This window comes from Copadichromis virginalis, linkage group LG4 (genome assembly GCF_057382275.1).
Source record: "Copadichromis virginalis isolate Kocher_CV1m ecotype Utaka linkage group LG4, C_Virginalis_male_GT1.1, whole genome shotgun sequence".
NCBI classification, from domain to species: domain Eukaryota; kingdom Metazoa; phylum Chordata; class Actinopteri; order Cichliformes; family Cichlidae; genus Copadichromis; species Copadichromis virginalis.
The window spans coordinates 4,985,364-4,991,363 of NC_140621.1; positions in this window are offsets into that span (position 1 = coordinate 4,985,364).

Consider the following 6,000-nt stretch of genomic DNA (forward strand, 5'->3'; position numbering starts at 1 on the left):
ATGTGCCCAGATAACTATAAGTTTTGGAATTTTGATATGGGCCAATGTATTTGGAGGAAAAAAGTGGATAAAACAGTTCTATAAAAATAGGAAACCAATTTGGTTTCCTATTTTTCATGACCAAAACTAATACTGGTTATTTTGGATCCAAAAAATGCATTTAGACTGAAATAAAATGTGTACACTGTATGACAGTTTGCCCATACCTTTACCCAAGCGAGCCTTATTCCAGTGTATGTCACTCAAACAAAGCATATTTGTATTTGGTGTTGTTGTAACACTGCTTCTTGGCAGTAAGGCTTATACTGTTGGAAAGCCTGTTTTAACACTTACTTGCTGCCACATTTGTAACGAAAATGCATTTTTGTGGGTTGAGCAGCAGAGTTGATTATGTGGGTTGCGCCCATGAAAAACTTGTCAAATCTTTTCTTTTGGTGCCAGACAGGTTATTCTGCTACTGACTTTTTTTATTTTTTGTTTACTGGATTAGATGATTTAAGTCTGAAGAAACAAGACATACTGGCTATTTAACAATTTATTCATTTAACAAACAGGGGCTTCAGGAGCAAGCATTATTATCTTGGAGATCAGAGTTTGGTTGCGAACTGTGTTAATATGCCACTGGTTGCAGAATCTCATCTTAATATCTCTGTGCATTGAGATTGCCCACAATAATGACAAGTCTGTCTTTCTAATGAGGGAGATGCTCTGCCACACCATCATGTAGCCTCCACCAAAAGCCGTTACCCTATTGGTGCTGCCATCTCCACATCTTCTGCGCTGAGAACTGCCTTAGGCTAAATCTGACCTCAACACTGAGCATAAAGTTCTTCCACATGTTTAGGTTCTAGTGCGCATGTTGGGCCTAATGGTAAAGGGCAGTCATGACAGGCCAGGGATTTGCTGTGTGCATCCTGTTCCAGATTGTCTGGATAAAGGCCGTATAGTCCTGTAAACCTTGTAGAACACTGCATACAGTACAGAGGAAACGGTCTTCTTGTGGTGTCAGCTCCCGGGGATCTTAACTTTGCAGCTTGTCTTTGACATTCGATTATATGAAACTTGGCCTTCAATTTGGTGATGGTACTAGGGCTCACTCTAAAGAATGTTGTTATTGGTTTTGTGGAACTTGTGCAGCTTGAAGTCAACCAGTGGCATGTCTCCTACTCCCTATGGTGTGCTTTGAGCAGACGCAAGTTCAAAACAAGAGTCAGAATAAGCTGTTTGGTCCAAGTCGTTCATTGGCGCTACCCACATGCTCAACTCTGCTACTCAACCCACTAATGCATTTTTTTTGTATAAATGTGGCACCATTTAAGGGGAAATAAAAAGGCATTCCAATAGTATAAGAATTATTGCTAAGAAGTATTGTTACAACAAAGAAAATATCAACCAAACAGAATTACCTTAGTTTTTGTGCTATGTTATTTTTGGGACATTTTTAATATAAATTCAAAGATATGTACTTCACCAGTGAAATCAGAAAAAAGGGATTCTTAGTTCCAAGTATTGCATATCTGTTGATATATCTCATAAATTGCATTATTATTTTTTTTTACTATGTTTCTGTAATGAATATGCACTTAGAATGCAAACAGTAGAAATGGCCAGTGCAGGGTTTTACATTGGTTGATTGTGCATTGACCTATTGGTAATTTCTCCAAAAGGTGGAAAGGTAATTATCATAAACAAACTCCTATGCACTTAACATTTTACTCGTAACTGTTAATTCATGGCTGTTCAATGTGATAGAAAGAGGTGGATTATTGACTCTATTGTGTTTGGGAGTTCCTGTCACTGTCTAAGCTAGTGTTGCTTTTGTCTGAGCATATTGTTGTAGCTATTCTGTAGTATTTGCATTCCAATTAGCCATTGAAAGGTTTATAGTGCTTAGAACTTAATTTCATCAGTTTAAAAAGTCAGTTAATGTGTCAGCTAAAATATATAAGTTAAAAAGATCTATTTAGTTCATGTTACATGTAATGATGAAAGTAATGTCACTCAGACCCAAGTTGACTCTAGTGGACGCGGAAAGTAAAATGTAGACTTGGTAGCAATGACTATAACTCGAAGTGAGCACAGACAAATGTAGTCGAGAGCTGTGTCTTCTCTTTATTCATTTCCCGTCATTTTTTTGTTTTTGTTATGTCACCGTTTAAGGTCACAGCACATTAAACAATTAAATTTCCCATCTAACCCCTTCCAGCCTGTCTTCATTGTGTATCCTGCACTGTAAATACATTGTCCTTATGTAACTGATTTTAGTGTCTGTAATTGTATTATTTTATCTGTACATTTTGCCACATCCTGAGCAGTATAGTAAGTAAAGTATATAACACTAATGGTTACCATCAGACCTTAATTTAGTAGAATTTGTGGTCATTATTTCAATAATTTTATGTTTAGAAATGTAATCCTTGTGTATATGAAAGGAATTTTTTAGTGGTTGTCTGGCAAAGAACAGTTGACACTACATTATTGATACAGGAAATGTAGGAGATGATTGAAACCCCTGGATGACGCGATCGTCTGGTATCGGTCGATATCATTGTGCATCAGTGTCAGGCTTATGCATTAGCGCATTACAGAAACCTTGAGATGTGCACACACACACACGAAGCCACATTCTCATACACTTGGGCAAAAACAACCAAGGTTCTGCAGTATCTCCGTTGCACTTAAAATCTAAGCATGCATGTGTTTCTGCACTGCATGGGTCAACTTTAACAAGCAAATAAAAAGTGACCCCTGCTGCTTATTACTTGTTTTAATTAATGTGTTTTTTTCTCATCTCGCTCCCTCAATATGTCTCATTCATGAATCCCCCTCTTTATTTGCTTTCTACTCTCTAAGGGGTCACATGCTGTCATCTGCCCAGTAGCAAGTTGTGAAGGCTTTAGTTTTATAGTTTTTACTTTTTAGTCCTCACGCAAGAAGGAAAATTTCTCCCCTTTATTTCCTATTCATCCTGCACATGCCTGATGTCTTCTTATACCATAATGTACTGTGGAATACCATGTTGTGAATGTATATGAATATTTGGATGGGAAATTACTTAAATATAAAAAAAGTTGATGATAAAAAGACTTGATAACAAGTCCAGATAACTTAGTAAGTTGCTAGGAAGTAGCAGTTTATCTAACTTGCTGCTGGCCCATCTGCTTATTTATGGTTCACTCGGTTACAATATTTTGTAGCCACACAAATGGCTGGTGCTAGTTATTAGCTAGGTGAGTCATATATATCCATTAGTAGATATCTTAAGTTCCAACATTTAAGCTTGTGAGAGGACAAGCATACTGAGAATTTAATTGGTTCTTGCAGTACTGATTGTTTTCTGTTCATTCACTGTAAGGTTGTGCTTTACAAGTATTTGCATTCTATATTTATATTGCATCAAAGTCCACAATATACATGGAAAAATGAACTCACCTAAGTATATTATGTAGTAATCTGCCTATTAGGTTTAATTACTCATGTCAGAATTGCAAATCATTCTAGCTCAATTTAACACAGAGTATACAGAGTATGTATCTTTTTTCATCTTTAAAAATTGTCCTCCCAGGTCTTGGCAATCAGGGGACAGAAAATAATTATTCTAAATAAAATCAAAAATATCAGAGGCTCCTCTCGTTTCCCCCAAAACATACTTTCTGCTCGGCTTCTAAACAGAGTGTAAAGGTACAGAAGAGGATTAGGGCCACTGGGGAAAAAATTGCCGTTTTTTTTAAATCAAGAATTCCAAGATAAAAGAAAAAGCTTTTTTTTCCTTTTTCCAGTGCCCCGAATCCCCTTCTGTATAAATGTCTTTACACACCAGACGCCCTAAAATTCTTTTTCAGACTCATTTGTTCTTACTGTTCCAGTTCACTGGACAAATTTGCAGCATTAATTTTTTTTTAACCAAGTTCAATTGTTTATTTTTTGAGGTTCCAAATGAACTGATTTGACCAGTCAGACAACCGCATTTGGCAACAAGTGCATTTGTAGCTCAACACATCCTCCAGTACTGAATATACAATGAAATGGAAATAATAAGATACACAGACACACAGCCAGATGCTGCTTTGGGTCAATCGGATCTCTGCAATGATTTCTCTGCCTCCTTAGGTGTGGTCCAGACTCTGCCAACAAGAGCTCAAACTGCCTCACTGACATCCGGAAATATGTATGAAATCGATTGTGATACAACTTCAACTCCAGGATCAAACTATGAACTTCTCCCTTTATTGTGGGTATTTTTCAGTTTTCTAAATGAGCAAGGAGGAAACAAAGAATGTCTTTAGGTGTTCCTCCTCCTTTTTTTCTCCCTGAAGAGTGTATTGAGTTTATGTTGGTCTGGACCTGTGTAAGATTACCGTCCTCAGCCCTCCTTTCCTTATAAATGTGACATACCACATTGTAGCTGAAAGTGCTCAGTCATTTAGTCATACAGAAGGTTTGAATCCTCTTGTGTACTGACTGTATTCAAAAACAATGTGAACATGCTTTTTAAACATAATCCTCAAAGTTTTGTCTGTTATTAAGGGAATAAGAAAAGGACTTTAGGAAATATCAGAAATGCTCCTGTGTTTCGGGCTCTGTGTTTTATCAACAGCAGCTGGCAGGCTAAGCCTGGAGGCTTGGAGAATAATAAAAGGCAAAGTCAGCACACAGGATCTGTACCTACATGTTATGAGCAGATAGCAGTTGTTAGTGGTATTGAGGAGTTAGGAAAACAGCAGCATCTCACTGGACCCAAGTGATATTTGCAGGTATGTGGAAGCAAGGCTTCACATGCAGTGCAGGGAATAGACTAGAATTACCAAAGTGAAACTAAGGGGCATTTTAATTAAAATAATTCAAAGAGTGTATATAAAGATCAATCTTAGTCCTTAAAGTCATCATCATCCCCTCAAAAGTGTTCTCTTAATCAACAACCATCATATCCGCATATCTAAATGGCTGAATAGGTCTCCCTCCAGTGACTTCCAACATACTAAATGAGTGTTTGTAGAAATGACACAAAGTTCAGGGACATCTATTTGGCCACAAATGGTGAAGATCTTTACCACAAACAGCAACATGACTATGAAGTATTACGCTAACTGTCCATTGTTGCAGTCCCAGCAATGAGACAAGCATGGCTATGCTCAGAGCTCTTAATGATTGCACTTTTCTTAAAAAGTCAAGGAAAGGCATCCAGCAAACAATCAGGTATCTTTCGTCATGCTAGCATAATGTTTGTTTTGGAACAAATTTTCAACGTGACTTATAAATACATCTTTATTCAGTCAAAATGTTTTTTGGGTTCGTGCTTGCAAACTTTGACGCAAACCTAAATCACCTTTTTGTTAAAAGGTTTTTGGAAAAACAGTGTTGGAAACGCATAACAAACAAATGACTTTTACCCAGGAAACTGGGATTTGTACCTTATACATGACCATTATTTTAGAGTTAGGTAGCTGATTCATTAGGAGATATGATCAGTAGTAGTGACAGCAGCTCAATATAACCACTTCAGTAAATCTGGCTAGTCTCATGTTCAAGTTGATCTTCTCAGGTATATCCACACAGCTTCCACATAGCTGTTTGTTTTTTAGATCACTTGTTGGTAGTCCCCTTTAAGCAGTTTCAAACACACCCAATTTCATGAGGAGAATTATTCAGTATAAGAACTATGTCTTCAGCTGTGACTAAGCAGTTTTTTGCCATTTTTAATTAAAAAGTGCAGAGTTTCGTAGTTTGAAGGCAGCACACCAGATGAGCAGCTAAACCAGAAGAATGCTTCTCCTGTTCTTTTATCCAGCATTCATGAGGTTTTGCACCATGACATCATTCCCCAGGGATACTGTTAATGGAGAGATCTATCGAAAGGTTATCGACATTCTGAGGAAACAATGAAGACCGAGTTGAAGGAGCATAGTTTTGCTATACTGTACTGGTGCAGGGGGACACAATAGAACTTCAGAGGCCCAAAAACAACAGCTGATTAAAGGCAGAGATTAAAGGCATACAAGG